The 21,059-nt window shown below is 36.9% G+C and overlaps 1 pseudogene; it reads right to left on the reverse strand.

The window, feature by feature from the left end:
- Nucleotides 1-9,903, reverse strand: part of LOC122134667 — an 11,437-nt pseudogene extending 1,534 nt beyond the window's left edge.
- Nucleotides 9,904-21,059: the final 11,156 nt, after the last annotated feature.

Raw genomic sequence — 21,059 nt, forward strand, 5'->3', positions numbered from 1 at the left:
TTTTTTTGTTTGTTTTTGGCTTTTGGAGATGCGCATGCCTTGCGTGTTTTTGTGTGGCTTATCCTGCCTTTGTTTGTTTGTGTGGGGTGGGTGTGTTGTGTGTGTGGTTTTGTTTTTGTGTGGGGGTTTTTGGTTGTGTGTATTTGTGTGTGTTTTGTGCACATTATACTCTGCCCGGGTGAAAATGTCAAATTTGTTTTTTTGCATGTTTCTTTTTATTTATGTGACATGGGGAAAAAAGTAAATACAAAAAATGTAAATTTTTTTTGAAAAATTTATTTATTTTATGTTTATCACAGAAATCACCTGACACTGAATCAATGAACGGGGAGCCAGGGAGAGCACAAAGATGTTTTATGTTCAAAAATCCACACGCCCATACTGGGATACCATTCAGAGGAAGTAAAAGATGAGGAGGGCACTGGGTTTTGTGGGACATCTTTGTTCCCCACTAAAAGGTACAACCGTGGGTGTTTATAATAAACCATCTTTTTTTTTCTATTTGAAAATAAAAAAATGGGGGCTCATGTTTTTGTTCTGTCCATACATGCATGGGGAGTGGCCTCTCTGATGCCCGACCTTTTAAAAAAGCCCACAAGACCCGAAGTGGTACTTCATGGCTTGCCTTGTGAATCCCTTTCCCTTCTTTACAAGGTTATCACTAAAGGAAAAAGGACGGTACCAATGCCCAGAAAATACAGCAAGATACCTTTTGCCTCCTTTTACGGAGGCGTTCAAAATCCCCCCAAATGCGTGAAAGGCAAAATACCATAATACTAAGTCAATACGAAACACACTCACCGATTTTTTATTTAAAGAGTCTTCGCAAAAAAAAGGGTTTAGGTGCAACCTGAAAAAAAAAAAAAAAATTTATGAAAATTGGGGCAATAGACGGGATCAAAAATAGAAACATTTATTTATGTTACTTTATTACCTTTTTTTCTTTGGGTGCACCCAAAATTTGTTTCTTGGGGGGACAAAAAAAATAATTTAGGGGTTTTTTCAAGTATCACATTTTTTTAAAATGCTCTTTTTTGTTGAATACCAAGGTTTTACGAAAAACAAGAAATCAAAAATAAATTTAAGTTCTGTTGGAATATTCAGTCATGGGAAAATTTTATTTATGTGAATTTGAAAAGATTGCATTTTAATGTTTCATTAAAAACAACTTTTTATTAAATTACAGAAAGCTAAATGTCTAACTATTAAATTTTACATTTAAAACATTTTGTTTTTGAAAGCTGTTTTCAAACCCTTCTTACCAAACTATGTTTTTTTAATCTTTTGCCTCAGTAACTCTTTTGAATTTTTTTCTTTTTGTTCCACATTCCCTTTACAAAGGGCAACCGCTATTAAATAAAATAACTCTTTTTTTTCTTGGTTAATAAAATAAATACATAATATTTACATAAAAAATTTTGCTTGAAAATGCAGGCTTTTTAAAAAGGGTTTTTTTAAAAACCCGTCCAGGGGCACAATAAAAAATGTTTCATTACCACCCTTTATTAAGAAATCTTGTTTAAAATTAGAAGCCATTCATGGTCATTTTCAAAGCTCCGCCATGACTCCCTTGCTAAAAAAGTCAAGCTTGGTTTAAAATATGAGCCGGTCCCATCCTTTAGCCCCAAAACCCGAAAAACCCACCTGTGTGGAAAACAACAATATACACCCTGCTTGAAATGCCGATTTTGTTAAAAAAACTTTGCCAGCTGCACAATGCAAGAGAAAAAAGTCATGCAGTTTTCACTAGCCTACTTACACATCCATTTTCAAAGAACCTTAACTTGACACACACCCATATGACTTTTCACTGTTCACTAATTGACGTCTGTTGCATAAGCCAAAAAGGGGCATCTGCATTTAAATATGCACTCCCAATACACCAGCTTTCAAAAGTTTTTGGGGTCGTAAGCAATAAGTAATTTTTTCCCCTTTTTCAACTTTCAAACAGCATTTAAAATGATTTTTGAGGGTCTGACCCCTGAAAAATGGGGTAAAGATGATCAAATGATTTAAAGGAAAAAAACATTTTTTAAAAATTTTAAATGGAAAATGCCATTTAAAATTTTTTAATATTTTACAAAATTGCAGTTTTTTTGTATTTTGGAATTGAAATAAGGGGCAAAAAAAAACCTACCTGATCACAGTTGTGGCCGGCCGGACTTATCAGGTACGGAAGCCAGTGGCTTGTTATGGTGTATTCTGCCATGTTTCTGTAGTAGTCCCAGCTCTCTATAGCCTGTATTTAATGAACACAACAGGATGGATGATTCATCCACCTCTTAAAGAACAATCAAAACAAAATTACTGACCCTAATCGCTGCATATTGTCAGTTTGTTGAAAACTATGGTTTGGTGGATGTTGTGTTTCTAAGTGATGTTTCACAGGTTTACATGGATTGATAGATAAATATGATTCTCACCTTGTCCTCTATTAGCATTTACTGTAGGTCTCACTCCAGTGTATGTGCTGAAGAAACGCAAAGCGTCATTAAATTAAGATGATTGCTGTAAAAAGTCTGAAGGCCTATTTCTCTTAAATCTGGGGAATGAATATTGATGAAAACAATCTCACCGGTGTGATGTGTTTAGTTGGTGAAGGCATGATGAGCCAGCGCATGTCTTTAATCTTAAAGGCAGGCAGAAGAATCAGGTGGGTTGAGTTTGTCTAGATCCACTGCGCTCTCAGGGTAGAGAATCCGGTGAGTGGGTCTTAGAGCCCACATCCTTCTCATAACCTTCTGTTGGACCCTTATTTATCCTGAGCATGAAAATGCATTGTAATGATCATCTTTGGTTTATATACATTGTCAGGGACTTCAAAATTGAAAATAACTTACCTTATGACAAAGTCATGAAGAACTATGAGAGGCCCATAATGGGATCCCAGGAGGTTCCCAGAGTTTCCCACCACAGCACAGGTTTCTGCAGCGATCTGGACCAGCGTCTGAGTAGTGCTCTTCATCAGGGAAGAGAGAGAGAAAACAATGTGTCCACCACATCTGTGTAGTTAACCTTAGTGATCTCAGTTTGTAGACCCTATACAAATGTTAAAAAACACATGATCAGGTTGAGCCTTCAGAAAAAACACACATTTTAAAATAAAATGGAAAAAGAAATATAAAAGGCAATCTTAGTTTAGCTAATAAAGTATTCCACAAAATCTGAAATGTTAGATCATTAGATAAGATATGAAATTTGTTTCTGCCTAGATTAAAATTACTTTTGAAATTACTTAATTTCTTTCCATTTTTATAATTTCATTTAAGCACGGTAAACAAATATTATTGAAACATTTTATAAGCAGAAATCTGCACGATTTCAAAAGATCTAAGAAAACTTCATGAATATTATTGTCTTAGTAGGAAGAACACTTGGGGGGACTGTTGGTCTGTGCTGCCACCAACTGTTTGACAATCACAAATTCCCCTTCAGGGCCGGATTCTAGGCACGTGCCTATATTGCTTCCAGAGGGTGGGCTCGTCCAGAGGGGTCCCAAACACAACGAATAGATATATCATATTTTGTGTTATACTATGGGATATCTACAACAGTGAAAGAACTAAAACCACCGAAGACATTGAGCAAATAAATATAATAAAACAATCGGGTAAAAAATTACAAACAACTAGGCTATTTCCATGTCTTCAAACTTTTTTCATGTATACGGAAATGACGCTTTCTTTCTCCCTTTCATTCTCACAGACGCCGTACAGACACGCACTCGCGCACATAGCCTACGTCGAGACGCGGACAGAAACTTCTTGTCAGAAGCTGCTGCGACTGCCCGCTAATTTATCATCAATAAAATAGTTTCGCATGGCATTTCTCAGTAGGTCCTGAAGCAGTTTCAACTGTAAGATTCGCTATTAGTAGACGCTGCTGCTGAATCTGAATACTGCTGAGCGGAGACGGACATAAGTAGCCTACTCACATGCACTTAATCTCTCTCTCTCTCTAATAACTGCGTTTAGACTGCATTTAATAACTGTTTTAGCCTGCATATCAATGACTCAAGCTTCTGTTACTAGCTCTAAAATGACGTTTTTGGAATTTGCAACGGAAGGTTTGGGATGAGGTGCGTACAAATTACAAATTAGCTAGTTCAACACGCACGATATGTTCAGGACAGGAACATGTCACATATCTTAAAATAAATCATCCAAACAATGTCTTGGGGTGGTGGGTTGTATAGGGCAGTTAAAATTGTTAGAGAAATAATGCACTCCCGATGTGGTTATGTGGCCACGTCGCCGCGCCTATTAATGGAATGGAAACTACGTCTTTCACAGTTCATAAACAAATTAAGAACTACGTTCCATTTTTATTGAATGAACGCAAGAAAGCACTGTAACGGTTTCCACTGATTAAAAAAATATTTTTGTTTGCTTGGGGTGGTCGGTAATATTTGACCTATTGTATTAAGGGAGGGAGGGGGGGTGGTTGATTTGCGTATGTCACGAAAAGAGGTAAAATCCGGCCCTGATTGTAGTTATTCATCACTGGAATCTTTTATATTTTTCTTTATTTTTAAAGAGTTTTGAGATATTTCATTAAGAACGTTCTCTTAACGTTTTTTAAAGTCAAAATAATTCTTAGTATAAAAGACGTGGCCACCCACCTGTAAATTGTCAGGAGTTACAAGCGCATTTAAAAGGTTTCGTGCGTGAATCATTGAGCTAAATAACTGTCTATTTAGATTACTGGAGTGAATTATGTAAATAGTTGTGTGTGTGTATGTGCTGAACAAAAACGTGCGATGATTGATTCTGCCGTCACGCGCGTTTGTCTATCCGCTATTTTTGACCAAAGTACTGCGACCAAAGAATAAGAAGCGCGCTTGATGTGTTGCCATGTCCACTTAATATAAACGAAGCGCTCAGGCGTCTTTGAGCTTGACTAAAAGCGTCCCTATGGTGTTATCAAGGTAGGTAAACTTCAGGTCGCGATATTTTGGTAGCCTATGGCCGTATTACAAGATAAAGCGTTTTGGATGCAAGTAGGCTATATATGGTGTGTTTTTTATTATTATTATGAACTTAACTTTTTTTCCTAGCAAGATGTGGCAACAGTAATGAGTCGAGGCGTGCGTGCTTAGTTCCCTTTGCATTCTCGCACCGCGCATACAGAAAAGATACAAGAAACTAATAACAATTTATGATACAACGTATGACTAGTCTGAAACATTTTAACAAGAACTTTTTAATAAATTAAAACGACCAGTCCCGTGATCTATTATATTACATTAGCTACATTATGTAATATACATAATATATAATATAAATTACATACATTATATCATCATAATCAAGACTGCAGAATCGAATGGAGCCTAATACTTAAGTGAAAAACACACATTGGTTCCCATTTCCCATTATTACAAATTATTTCAAAATACACTTAAATATTAAAAACTATAATTATAATTAGCGTCGTCTACGTAGTGCGTTTGATTTGACACAGAAAATAATAGAAAAAAAAGAAGGAAAAAAAAGTACAGTAGCCTACCTATTTTTATTTTTCTTCTTATTGAATTGGGCTATGTGTGATCAAAACTAACCGTCTTCCCCACCATTGATTTCCAGAGATCCGGATTTAATTTACGTACCGTCCACCATCTGTAGACGTATGACCGTAACACACACCGTTTCTTCTGTTCAGCATAACTGGAACAGTTGGGTTGAACCGCATGAAGAACCAATCAGTATCGTTCAGATCCGTGACACATTTATCACAAGCGCACAGACCTCCGCGGGTGGAATCAACGGATGTTCTGAGGAAAGTGTAGATCACCGCGTTTTGGAATAGCAGAAAAGAAAAAAGAAGCCAAATGTGAAGAGCACTCTGAGGTATGAGCCCCGTTTAGTGAAAGGAACCATGATTTCAACTGGCTGAAGAGGGTTTAGAAACCTACAATTGGAAAAATACACAAATTAGAGAGAGAGAGAGAGAGAGAGAAGAGATTTGATTTGACGATGTGAGAGAGAGAGGAGAGAGAGAGAAAACAGTGCTATTTATTATGACGTTAATATTCCTACTACTACTAACATCATAACTCTACTTGTTCTAAAACAAATGTCAAGGCAATGTGAAAAAGCGGCGAAAGTGATTGTTGCATATTAAATCCATAAGGACTGTGATTTGTCCTGTAATATTACCCTTTAAACATTATTCGTTTCTTTTGAATCCGCTTTAAAATATTTGGGTAAACAAAATCGCGAGAGATGGATTTGATCTAAGTCAAGAACTGCGTTTCTGAAAGCGAATGATATACACTATAGTGATGTGACACTTCAGAAAGCTATAAATATTAAAATGTATTTCTGTTTTTAACGAATAACAGTCTACAATAATGCTACATTAGTTGACGTTGGTTAATGCAGTTAACGAACTAAAAAATGAGCAATACATTTGTTACAGTATTAATCTTTGTTAAAAAAAAACACCTTTGATTCTCATCTTTATTCAGGACTAGTGTTATAATTAGCCTAGACTAGACACTATAGTGATGTGTGTAACACTTCAGCTATAACATTAAAATAAATTTCTATTTACAACGAATTAAAACAATACAATAAGGTTACATTAGTTTACGTTGGTTATTTGCATTAAACTAAAAATGAGCAATACATGTTACAGTATTAATCTTTGTTAATAAAAAAAACACTATTTTAGCCTGTTAACTCAGTTCCATTAAACAATTTCTATCAGCTATGCTTAAGCATTTTTTAATCTAATGTTAAAGAACTTAATATTTACATTAGTTAATAAGTTAAATAAATTCAAATAAAGATTACCTACCTGTTTGTTTGGAAATGTGAATATGGAACAATAGCAAGAACCTTTAAGAATCCTTTAAGAGGAGGTGGTGTTTCTTAAGTGCACACCTCTTGGTCACTCACTTCTTTGGCATATAAATGGAGGGTTATAACCATACCATTTATATGCCAAAGATAACCCCCTCCCTCCTCCTTTTATACATCAGTCTTTAATATTTTTTTTTAAAGCTTAGTTCTTTAAGGTAACATCTGCAATGTATTTGATCTGTACCTTTTGTTCCATACAGGGTCAGAAACCTCAAAATTTTGAGGGAATTTCTAGTGGAAATTCAGTGGAAAATTTCAGTCTCTATAAAAATGAGGAAAAAAAACTATCACGAACAAACAGAAAAGTAATGGAAAAATCATTGGTTAAAAGAACTGGGAACCATACTCATATTGTTGGGGGGGGGGGGGGTGGGTTATACTTACAGGATTTATTTAGCCATCTACTATTAAAAATCATGATAGGCTATCATTTGTTTTTTTTGTCCTCTTAATTTCATTATCGCCCAATTACATTTGCAAACATTAGGCACAGCATCATGTTAGGGAGCAGGTTATGTTGAACCTAAAAAACCCCTGACACACCTTTATATTCTTATATACTTTATAGTCTACCTGTAACAAGTTTACGTAGCCTAGGTCTTTTTACATTTGCTTAGCAAAGACTGTGTATCCATAGCATCCGGGGTACATTAAAGCAACTCTTTTCACTTTAAAATATCAAATTCAAAATCATTCTGATCGTACTGACTTCACACAAGGTAAACGACTTCGGTTTATTTTCGGTTAGTGCCACTCACTAAACTCTAGGGGGTGCAAAGTCAAAAATACACAAAGCTAGCCTACATACTGTAAGCACAGTAGCTGAAAAAAAAAAATCCTGCTTTGTTCGGCTTAACGTTTTTTGTTGTTGTTGTTGTTGTTTTTTCCCCCTGGTACTTACGAAAAAAAAGTGAAACTTACACAAATGTTAGAGAAGGGAAAAAAAAAAGATTAGGGAATGTAAAATGTGTTTGCTGAAAGTATGACTCAGGATACAGAATCACCCTTGAAAAATAAACATGTATAGAGAGTGACGGGTGATGACATGCCAGGGTGTGTCTCATGCCACGATCAAGATTAGGTCAGAGATGGGAATATCCAAAGATTCATTTCCAACCAATGTGCATTCCGGTAATTGCGCCGTAACTCGTTTGTAGCCTTTTATCGGTACTGTAATGAATCAAACTGAAGTGTAAACGATGCAAGATCTCTGTGCAGACCAGTTTGACTGAATATTTCATTGTGATTAGTTTGAGTGATTCATTCGACAATTTGGCATTTTGGATAACCGATGAAAGTTACACAAAACATAATTTCTGAAATATGAGAGAAAATAATTCTCAGGTCGATTCTCTGGCCTAACCATTGTCTTGTCTCCATTGACAGACGAGGATTAATCAGTAGCAATTTATTCGCTACACTAAAAATAGGGATAGGCTATTGTGAAATACAACTTACTGTAGCTGTTTTCTATTTTAATATAATTTTAAAACTTAAAAATTATTCCTCAATAAAGCTGAATTTTCAGCATCATTAATCCAGTCTTCAGTGTCACATGAGCCTTTGCTGTTCAGGAAACATTATTTTCAGTGTTGAAAACAGTTGCACAGTTTACGGTTATTTTCTGATTCTGACATCAGAGCACTAGACTTCAGCTCTTTGATTTTCAGTTCCTTTGTCCTACCAAAGACCAGCGTCATATGATGAATGCTCAGGTACGTAATACTCCACACAAACTCTATTGTCTACACCTTTCACAATACATGGCTTTATACCAAAAGGAAGTGATTATGGTGAAATGGTCCAGTTGTTGCTGCAGAACCAGGAAGGTGGAAAAAATATCCTTCAGCTACACCTTTACAATCACAATCTGAATATCATGACAGGATGAGCAATCCTCTTTTTGTTTGAAAGTTTATCCACATTATTTTCTCAAGAGTTCTTCCTTAATCTCAGTGAGTTTGTCCCTGAAGGTTTCACATTAAGTTTGCATCAAAAATAATAAGCAGTAGTTTGTACATTAGGCCTAACCTAACCAAAGATTATCTTACAGAACACACAGAATGTCTCACAGTGGCATGTTACTTATTATTGAAACTCAAGTCCCCGTGATTTTGCTAAGACAGACATGTTCCAGGATCAACATTACGGTCCAAAAATATAGACTAAACTCAATCTCTACCCCTAAACCTAATCCTACCTATAATTAATCAATCAGTGTTAAGTGATTAACAAGGGTGTAGAAGCACTTAACCCTGATCGTAAGCATAAAACATATTTCCTGAAAAGTAATCCCTCAATTCTGATTGGAATGTTTGGACCAAGGATGTTGATCCAGGATCACGTTGTACTTGGTGAAATCACGGTCACCATTAACTCATGTTTAAATTTTGAATGAAACTGATTCTCTTTAACTTATTAATAGAAGAATCATTTTACCATAATGACTGCTAACTTTCTGTGGTTCACACACTAACCTATTTTAGATTTATTTTACAACTCAGGAACAATCCTTTGACTTTTTTTAATCATGATGTGACATTTAACAGGTTATTTGCTTACACTTAACATACCACAATGGTTTCTGACCATCTAAACCTTTTCTATGCTAATCAAGTGGTCAGTGGTTAGCTGGTTAGCAAAGCCAGCTGGTTTTTAGACTAAATATTTTTGCAAGCAGTGTATATATTGATAATATTTCTTTACTGCAGATGTCTTAGGCCTACTACTGGTCAATTAGTTTTTGGAAAGCCCTTGAAATCCCAAAAGGGCATGAAAATGAACTAGTCGAATAAGTGTTATTGAGGTAAATGTGAATGTCAGCATACAACTTATTTCTGGAACTAGCGTTAACATGGTGAAAATGGTCCACAGTAAACTAACCAAGTGAACATCAATTGAAAATACCTCATGTGTTATTTGGCAGTTGACATCCAGCAGATCTGAGCTATAATTTCACAGTTACTATTTTTCCATCGGTTCTACAGAAGTCTTCTGCCCTTTGTGTTATGAAATTTGTGCTGATATTATGTGCTGAACTTATTCCATATAATTATGAGCATTTGCATGGCTTGACAACTGATAGCCTAAATTTCTAGGTGTTTGGTCACACATCTCCCTTAATTCCAATCACACCAATTTAGTAATGATTGCAAGCAGCTGTTCACCTGGAGGTTGAGTATAAAGGGTTTGATGCCTGTTTCACACTATATACCCACATGAAAAAATACTATAGTAATTTATAGTAAATACTGTAGTGTTTTTGAACCATACTATAGTAAAGTACTTGAATTGATTTGTCGTGGTAATTCTATAGTTGCTGTGGTAATATAACAACTATAATAAAATAAACAAATTACTTTACCCCAATAATGTACTACTTTTCTACAACTATAGGGTATACACCACAGTTTACTGTAGTAAAAACTAAAGTATACTGCAGTATTTATTACAGTTGATCAGTTAATACTACAGCATGCTGTAGCATTCATTAACAAAGTGCTGTAAATACTATAATATATACAGTATAATACACTTTACTAAAGTATGGTTCAAAACACTACAGTATTTGCTATAGATTACTATAGTATTTTTTCATGTGGGTAGGGTGCTTCTCAAATGAAAGGCTGCATCCTATGAAGGCTGGAGGCTGCCACGTCATCTAACGTAGCTGAAAGCCATCTCAATCGGAAGGATCATTATGGAAAGCCATTTTATCATTTAAAACTTGGATTTGACTATCCATAAATATAATTTCGGATAGTCACAATTGTAATTCCAGATATCTATATTGCAATTATAACTCGTCGTTATCTGATTAGGACTAGTCATAATATGCATTGAAGATATCTACAATGTATTTTAATTCCATTATAATACACATTCCAGATATCTACAACGCTATTACGACTAGTCATAATCTTCCATTGACTTCCATTGAAAAATATTTTCAGATATCTTCAAATGAGTTTTAACTATTCGTAATTAATTTTGAGTATTTATTTAAATTTGATTTGACTAGTCAAAATACAATTTAAGATATCTTTAATTCCAGATTTTTAAAGATATCCAAAAAACATTTCCTTGTGCATAAAGCCTGTGTGGAGCAGCTGGCTGAGATCTTCACGGAAATTTTCAAACTGTCCCTGGCCCAGGCAACTGTCCCCACTAGTTTCAAAACCTCCACCATCGTGCCAGTTATGAAGCACTCTACTGTCTCGGCCCTTAACGACTTCCGTCCTGTCGCACTCACCCCCATATCATTGCCAAGTGCTTTGAGAGGCTGGTTGCATCCCATTTAAAATCCTGTCTCCCTGCTACACTAGACCCATTCCAATTTGCCTATCGCCGCAATAGGTCAACAGAGGACGCCATCTCTATGGCACTTCACTCTGCCCTCACCCACCTGGACAGTCAAAAATCTCACACATGTGAGAATGCTGTTCATTGATTTCAGTTCTGCATTTAATACTGTAATCCCCTCCAAGCTGATCTCCAAGTTCAGCCAGCTTGGAATCAACACATCCATCTGCAACTGGATTCTAGATTTTCTGACTAACAGACCTCAGTCTGTTAAGTTAGATAAACCTCACCTTCTCCATCATCACCCTGAACAGCATTTTGTTCCACAGGGTTGCGTACTGAGCCCTCTTCTCTACTCCTTATTCACCCATGACTGTGGTCCTGGTTATGGCTCCAACACCATAATCAAATTTGCAGATGACACCACGGTGGTAGGTCTGATCAAAGATGATGATGAGTCAGCCTACAGGGATGAGGTGCAGCACCTGGCTGTGTGGTGTGCCACCAACAATCTGGAACTAAACACCCAGAAGACAAAGGAGACCATTGTGGACTTCAGGCAGACAAAAGTCATGCTCACACACCCATACATCAACGGAGCTGTAGTGGAGCGTGTGTCGAGTTTCAAGTTTCTTGGCATCCACATTTCTGATGACCTCACCTGGTCCCTAAACACCTCCACCCTGGTCAAAACGGAGCCTTAAGAATGTTCACCTGAGTGCCAGGATCCTTGTGGAATTCTACTGCTGTACCATTGAGAGCATACTCACAATTTGCATCTCAGTGTGGTACAGCAATTGCTCCGCATCTGACCGCAAAGCACTCCAGCGGGTAGTGAAAACAGCTCAACGGATTACCGGCACTCAGTTAACGACCATTGAGAACATTTATCATAAGCGCTGCCTGTGCAGGGCAAGGAACATCATCAAGGATGCCGCTCACTTTAACTATGGACTTTTCACCCTCCTTCCATCCCGCAGGTGTTACAGGAGTCTATGCTCTCGTACTAGTAGGCTCAGGAAGAGCTTCTTCCCCGAGGCTGTGACACTTATGAACTCAACACCACCAATCTAACCTGCACCTGCTTTCTTACTGCACTGGTCACAGTACTTTACATACATGTATTTGCACTACTCATATTTTGCACAGACTACACATTGTTCAAGCTATCACACTGTAAACTATCTAACGTTGTTACTGTACATAGCACAGTAAATTATTTCTATAAAAATATTATTACACTACTGATTACTTTGCATAGAATACATTGTTTAACAATACTATTGCAGACTCATCCAACTGTATTTATTTCTACTGTTCTTACATTGCTGCTGTTCATAATGTGCATATAACCCTACATTGCTGCTCTTCATACATATAATCCCTACATTGCATTCCTATTCAAATTCTGTACATACTCTGCTCAATCCTGTATACAGCAACTCCACTGTACATTCTGTAAATCATAGCTTCACTTACTCTGCACTTATATGTATATAAAACACTATATTCTTGCACTTCTGGTTAGATGCTAACTGCATTTCATTAGCTCTGTACTTGTACTCTGCATAATGAAAATACAGTTGAATCTAATCTAATCTAATCTAATTTGTAGATATCTACAATTAATTTATGACTAGTCAAATTACAGTTGTAGATATCTTGAATTGGAATTTTGACTAGGCAAATCATATTTAAAGATATCTGCAATTTAATTATGGATATCCCAATCAGATTTTTGACTAGGAGGAAGAACTATATTTAGAGATATCGGCATTTAGCCTTGTGACTAGGCGTAATTGCAATGTGGATATCTCGAATTAACAATTTGGCTAGTCAAAATATGTTTATAGATATCTACAATGTGCATGCAATTACACATTTGTTGAGCCCCACCTTAAACATTTTATTTAACCAATCCTGGCTTGGAAACTGTTGTCATCCGCAATTTTGTCTAAGAGTTGTATAATAAAGGTCCTGCGTCTTTGGGTGATTTTAAACTGTTTTATACAGAAGTAATACAAAAGTATGGAAATAAAAATGTAGCTGCAGCATGTATAAAAGTGGTAGGCTATACAGAGAGGACTTAAATAGGCTTTTGTCCTGTTTTATATCGTAATGTTGAGAGGTGTGTGCTGTGGATTAAATTTTGTTAGGCTTTATTTACAAACGAACACGTGTATAAGACTCATGTCAGCTGTTGCAACATTTGATATAATGTTAAAAGAATCAGAGTGTCCAATTACACAAATTGCAAATAGCCTGCCTTGTTTACGCTATCCTCCCACCAACGTGTGATTAGGAAAGTTAAGACTGAGAAATGGCGTAGCGGTTAAAGTGTGTACTTTTTGACGCGACCGACCCGAGTTCGCATCCGCCTTTAGCCGGACATTTTTTTCTCCCTTTTCAAATCTCATATCTACGGAGCCCCTCTGGTCCCACTTTGGTAAAAAAAAAAAAAAAAACTTATCTTGTGGCCTCAAGATACTAACTCGTGGCCTCAAGATACTAACTCGTGGCCTCAAGATAAGCAACTTGTGGCCTCAAGATACTAACTCGTGGCCTCAAGATACTAACTCGTGGCCTCAAGATAAGTAACTCGTGGCCTCAAGATACTAAGTCGTGGCCTCAAGATACTAACTCGTGGCCTCAAGATACTAAGTCGTGGCCTCAAGATAAGTAACTCGTGGCCTCAAGATACTAACTCGTGGCCTCAAGATAAGTAACTCGTGGCCTCAAGATAACGTAACTCGTGGCCTCAAGATACTAACTCGTGGCCTCAAGATACTAACTCGTGGCCTCAAGATAAGTAACTCGTGGCCTCAAGATAAGTAACTCGTGGCCTCAAGATACTAACTCGTGGCCTCAAGATACTAACTCGTGTGCCTCAAGATAAGTAACTCGTGGCCTCAAGATACTAACTCGTGGCCTCAAGATACTAACTCGTGGCCTCAAGATACTAAGTCGAGGCCTCAAGATAAGTAACTCGTGGCCTCAAGATACTAACTCGTGGCCTCAAGATAAGTAAACTCGTGGCCTCAAGATACTAACTCGTGGCCTCAAGATAGTGAAGTGTATGACACATGGACCCTTTGTTATTAAACTGGACCCTGTACTGTAGTGCAATGTAATACTTCACATTCTGTGCAATATTCTCTATTTTAGTATTCAGTGTAATAAAGTTTGCTGCAGTTCTGCTTCTATTTATTTACTAGTACTGTTCATCACAATCAATTCAATTCTGTTAATACAGTAATGTAAATCTTGTAGGCTGCATATCCATAGTCCTTTATAATTCTTCTTCATATAATTTTTTTATAATTTTTTTTTTGTTTTTTTTTTTGTTTTTTTGACAAAGTGGGACCAGAGGGGCTCCGTACATATCGTATCGGAAAGGCATTTAATTTCAATAAAATTGAAGGGAATAATTAAAAATGTGAAAATAAATATTGGGTAGGGTTAGGGTAGGTGTAGGGAGGGCTTTATTGTCCTTATAAGGTGGCATACTTAATTGAATTAAAATTATAATTCACACTCAATACGTTATTATTGCATACTGTTTTATAATGACAATATTTTAACATAGAATCTATAGCTATTTGCACTTAGTGTAAATAGCATATCGTTAAAAAATACTATTTTCACTTAGTGTAAATAGATTCCATTGCTATTATGTAAATATAATCTAATTGCTATTTACACTTAGTGCAAATAGCCGCTGCCTAAAAGAATACATTGGCGCTCATCACTGAACACAGCAGAATATCATCATCCTGGATCTCTTGCTACAATACAATACAATACTCCCACCTTGTGGGCTATTTCCTATGGAAGCTCGTTTCCGCCACTAAATAAATACATAAATATCTCACAATCATACAATTTATAACTCGTATTGTTTATATCTCGTAATTCTGAGAAAAAAGTCAGAATGAATGGTAAAATAAAAAGCTGCAAATCACCATGGTGGAAACAAGTTGCCATAATGACACAAGTGAACCTGAATCCATACACAATGTAACGTAACATACTAATAAATGTCATCAATGTCAGTTAAACTTTCATTAAATTGTAATCTTTTTAAAATCAGTCTTCACCTTTTTCGACTGCATCTGATTGGGCATTGTTCTTGTCCGTCATGCATTCGTTTGTACTATTTTTTCATGTTTTTTTTATCTTTTTCTTTTTTGTATAATTCCATCGTTTTTCATTATGTCTAAATCATAAATAAATTCAAATGAGCAGTTTGCGATTACTCTCCATTTGGTCCGTTTTGCAACCTGATTCAATTAAAACACAGCCACTATGTATGCACGCTGGAGACCTTTTACCACATAAAGCTGCATCCAAAATTATTTAATAATACATGAAGCACTTCATCCAGTAGCTTTTCTCTCTGTGACAACAAAAGCAGACTTTTATCATGTTGTTAGCTGTTAGCATGTAGGTGGGGAAGAGTTTAGTAAATTTATTCTGACGTCACACAACAGCAATTATGGGACTAGAGTAACGAAACCTGTACAGTATTTTGTTTATGGTTTAGCAGTAAGGAGGGGTTTATATGCGACTCCCTCCCTCTGGAAGCGCCGGTTACCTGCTGCTGGTCTCGTGGGGCTGCGTTACGACACATGCACCATCCTTCCCGAAAATGATCATTTCTAGAAGGATCTTCCTGATCAGTTGTGCAGCTGAGTTAGGGCTGGCTCATACAGAATGCCATTGTTTTTCTGTGTAAACGTGCTGGACTTGTTGTACAGCACCTTGGGCAGCAGCTGTTGTATTAATGTGTGCTTTATAAGTGAAATAAACAGAACAAACAGAACAAACAGACTGGCGTGTCTAAAATTTGCGTGCGGGTTCTTTGAAGCTTCTCGCAGACGCGGCGTTCTAAAAATGCGGTGCTCAAGTTAAAAGTAGTTAAACTTTTAAAAACGTCCCTTTAAGGTGTTTTTTTCTCTCGTTCCGCTGGTCTGCGTTCTGTGTGAATGGCCCCTTATTATTGTTGCACTGATGGTCATTCAGACCGCGAGTTCTGTTGAATATTAGTAGCCCGTAGTTGCTCTGGTCTACAAACTGTTAAAGTTTCGAATCCTCTCATTATAACCAACAAAGCATAGGTTCAATATAAATGAAAGGGTAAATAATCGTTATAATTGAGTATACTGTATAACCAGACTTTTAAACTTCCATCATCAGTCAAGTTGAACCTGGTGGGCTGGAAGTGAATGACTTTTAATTATAAATTTAAATCAATTTTTTATAATTAATGAATTATATAAAAATACAGTGACATTAATGAAATATTCATTATCCCAGTTTATATTGATGTACTAAAATACGTAAAACTAAAACTGAAATAAATTTATAGATAAATTAAATATACAAAAAATACTGAAAAAATAAATAAATATAATAAAAAAAAAAAAAAAAAAAAATAGCTACCTGTGGGTGTCGCTGTTGGACAGTGTTATTCCTGCTTCCTGCATGCCGTGCTGCTGTTTTGTGATCGTAGCTCCGTGTAGCTTTGTTTTTCTGTGGAATCTTTATATTACTATCACTCTCTGTTGTTTAAAGTGATAAAATATAACTTAATTCCCACCATATTTCTGATATTATCTATCAATCTAATCTAATCTGATTAATTTGATCGTTCACTTTTATTTTAAATCCGTGAGTGCAGTGCACCTGCATCGCGTTAGCACTCGTTAGCTTGTCATTAGCGTTTCCATTTGTGCCTATCCTGTTTTCTTTCCTCCTCTCCTCTCTCTAGTTACTCTCTCTCTCCGGTTTTCACAAGTTCATCAAACAACTGTGGTAAGAATCTTTCATCAAGCACGGTGAGTAATGGCTTCGCCTGCTATTGTTATTTGCACTGCTTGCCACATGTATAGTTTATCTATCTCTGTCGGTGATGAGGGATTCACATGTGATAAATGCATGGAAATAGTTAGGCTGACAGAGAAGATTTCAGAATTAGAGACACGCATCCAAACTTTAATTGAGGACAGTAAGAATGTGAGGGCTCTAGATACGGCTTTGGATGCGTCTAGCTCAGGAAATCCTGTACATTGTTCGGTTTCGGTAACAGGGCCTTTGCAGCAGGGCAACTGGGTGACTGTGAGGCGGCATAGTCGTGGGTCTAAACACCACTCTTCTGTTCCGATCAAAACATTAAACAGGTTCTCCCCACTCAGTGATGCACCTACTGAGAAACCTGATGAAAGTGCTCTAGTTATTGGCGATTCTATTGTACGGAACGTGAAAATAGAGACACCAGCCACCATAGTCCAATGTTTACCGGTAGCCAGAGCGTCTGACATCTTAGCAAATTTAAAAGTGCTGGCTAATGCTAAACGTAAATACAGTAAGATTGTTATTCACGCCGGTGCTAATGATGTTCGACTTCGCCAGTCGGAGATCACTAAAAATAACATTAAAGAGGTGTGTGAACTTGCAAGCATGATGTCAGACACTGTAATATGCTCTGGTCCCCTCCCTGCTTACCGTGGTGATGAGATACATAGCAGATTGTCATCACTCAATGGCTGGATGTCTAAGTGGTGCCCGCAGAATAACATAGGTTTCATAGACAATTGGACAAGCTTTTGGGGCAGACCTGACCTGTTGAAAAGAAATGGTCTTCATCCTCCTGGGGGGGTGGTGCCGCTCTTCTTTCTAGAAATATGGCACATAGTCTTAGAGTTTGTACTTGACTAACTGGGGCCCAGGTCAGGAAGCAGACAGACTGGCTAAACCAACCGTCTGCTAGCCGCCTCCAGTCAAAGAAGTCAGTTAATTCTCAGCACATAGAGACTTTTTCACCTAGATATCACACTATAGATACTGTGTCTGTTCCCCGGGCTAGAAAATACAAAAAACGTCCAAACCAATTTAAGAGCAAAAATTTAATTGAGGTTCAACAAATAAAAAACAGATGCAATACGGGTAAACAAATGATAAAGCTTGGCTTATTGAATATCAGGTCCCTTTCTACGAAAGCACTTTTTGTAAATAATATGATCACTGATCATAATCTAGATGCACTCTGTTTGACAGAAACCTGGCTAAAACCTGATGATTACATTATTTTAAATGAGTCTACACCCCAAGATTACTGTTATAAACATGAGCCACGTCCAAAAGGTAAAGGGGGAGGTGTTGCTTCAATTTATAACAATGTTTTCAGGATTTCTCAGAGGGCAGGCTTCAAGTATAACTCGTTTGAAGTATTGGTGCTTAATATAACATTATCCAGAGAAACAAATGTTAATGATAAATCCCCTGTGATGTTTGTACTGGCTACTGTATATAGGCCACCAGGGCACCATACAGACTTTATTAAAGAGTTTGCTGATTTTTCATCCGAGTTAGTGCTGGCTGCAGATAAAGTTTTAATTGTTGGTGATTTTAATATCCATGTTGATAATGAAAAAAGATGCATTGGGATCAGCATTTATAGACATTCTGAACTCTATTGGGGTTAGACAACACGTCTCAGGACCTACTCATTGTCGAAATCATACTCTAGATTTAATACTGTCACATGGAATTGATGTTGATGGTGTTGAAATTATGCAGCCAAGCGATGATATCTCAGATCATTATTTAGTTTTGTGCAAACTTCATATAGCTAAAACTGTAAATTCCACTTCTTGTTACAAGTATGGTAGAACCATCACTTCTACCACAAAAGACTGCTTTGTAAGTAATCTTCCTGAATCCTGATGTATCCCAATTCCTTAGCATATCCAAAACCTCAGAACAACTTGATGATGTAACAGAAACTATGGACTCTCTCTTTTCTAGCATTTTAAATACAGTTGCTCCTTTACGCTTAAAGAAGGTTAAGGAAAACTGTCTGACACCGTGGTGTAATGAGCACACTCGCACCCTAAAGAGAGCAGCCCGGAAAATGGAGCGCAGCTGGAGGAAAACAAAACTAGAAGTATTTCATATTGCTTGGAGGGAAAGTAACCTATCTTACAGAAAAGCATTAAAAAACAGCTAAATCTGATTACTTTTCGTCTCTTTTAGAAGAAAACAAACATAACCCCAGGTATTTATTCAATACAGTGGCTAAATTAATGAAAAATAAAGCATCAACAAGTGTTGACATTTCTCAACATCACAGCAGTAATGACTTTATGAACTACTTTACTTCTAAAGTCGATACTATTAGAGATAAAATTGTAACCATGCAGCCATCAGCTACAGTATTACATCAGACAGTGCACTATAGATCCCCTGAGGAACAGTTCCACTCATTCTCTACTATAGGAGAGGAAGAATTGTATAAATTGTTAAATCATCTAAACCAACAACATCTATGTTAGACTCTATTCCATCTTAGCTCCTAAAAGAGGTGGTTCCAGAAGTCATAGATCCTCTTCTTACTATTATTAATTCCTCATTGTTATTAGGGTATGTCCCAAAATCCTTCAAACTGGCTGTTATTAAGCCTCTCATCAAAAAAACCACAACTTGACCCCAAAGAACTAGTTAATTATAGACCGATCTCGAATCTCCCTTTTCTTTCAAAGATACTAGAAAAGGTAGTATCCTCACAATTATATTCCTTCTTAGAGAAAAATGGCATCTGTGAGGATTTCCAGTAAGGATTTAGACCGTATCATAGTACTGAGACTGCTCTCCTTAGAGTTACAAATGACCTGCTCTTATCATCGGATCATGGTTGTATCTCTCTATAAGTGCTATTGGATCTTAGTGCTGCGTTCGACACTATTGACCACACTATTCTTTTGCATAGACTAGAACACTTGGTTGGCATTAATGGAAGTTGCGTTAGCATGGTTTAAATCGTACTTATATGACCGCCATCAATTCGTAGCAGTGAATGAAGAGGTATCATATCGTTCACAAGTGCAGTATGGAGTACTGCAAGGCTCAGTACTAGGGCCGTTACTCTTCACGCTTTACATGTTACCCTTGGGAGATATCATCAGGAAACATGGTGTTAGCTTTCACTGTTATGCTGATGATACTCAGCTCTATATTTCTTCGCGGCCTGGCGAAACATACCAATTTGAAAAAACTAACGGAATGCATAGTCGATATAAAAAACTGGATGACTAATAATTTCTTACTGCTAAATTCTGAAAAAAAACAGAGGTGTTAATTATAGGGCCTAAAAGCTCTGCATGTAATGACCTAGAACGCTGTCTAAGCCTTGATGGCTGCTCTGTCAATTCTTCTTCATCAGTTAGGAACCTAGGTGTGCTATTTGATAGCAACCTTTCCTTAGAAAGCCACGTTTCTAGCATTTGTAAAACTGCATTTTTCCATCTCAAAAATATATCTAAATTACGGCCTATGCTCTCAATGTCAAATGCAGAAATGTTAATCCATGCGTTTATGACCTCAAGGTTAGACTATTGTAATGCTCTATTGGGTGGTTGTTCTGCACGCTTAGTAAACAAACTCCAGTTAGTCCAAAATGCAGCAGCTAGAGTTCTTACTAGAACCAGGAAGTATGATCATATTAGCCCGGTCCTGTCAACACTGCACTGGCTCCCTATCAAACATCGTGTAGATTTTAAAATCTTGCTTATTACTTATAAAGCCCAGAATGGTTTAGCACCTCAGTATTTGAACAAGCTCTTGTTACATTATAGTCCTCCACGTCCGCTCCGTTCTCAAAACTCTGGCACTTTGATAATACCTAGAATATCAAAGTCAACTGCGGGCGGCAGATCCTTCTCCTATTTAGCGCCCAAACTCTGGAATAACCTACCTAACATTGTTCGGGAGGCAGACACACTCTTGCAGTTTAAATCTAGATTAAAGACCCATCTCTTTAACCTGGCTTACACATAACATACTAATACACTTCTAATATCCAAATCCGTTAAAGGATTTTTAGGCTGCATTAAT

The sequence above is a fragment of the Cyprinus carpio genome, chromosome B19 (assembly GCF_018340385.1).
Source record: "Cyprinus carpio isolate SPL01 chromosome B19, ASM1834038v1, whole genome shotgun sequence".
NCBI lineage: Eukaryota > Metazoa > Chordata > Actinopteri > Cypriniformes > Cyprinidae > Cyprinus > Cyprinus carpio.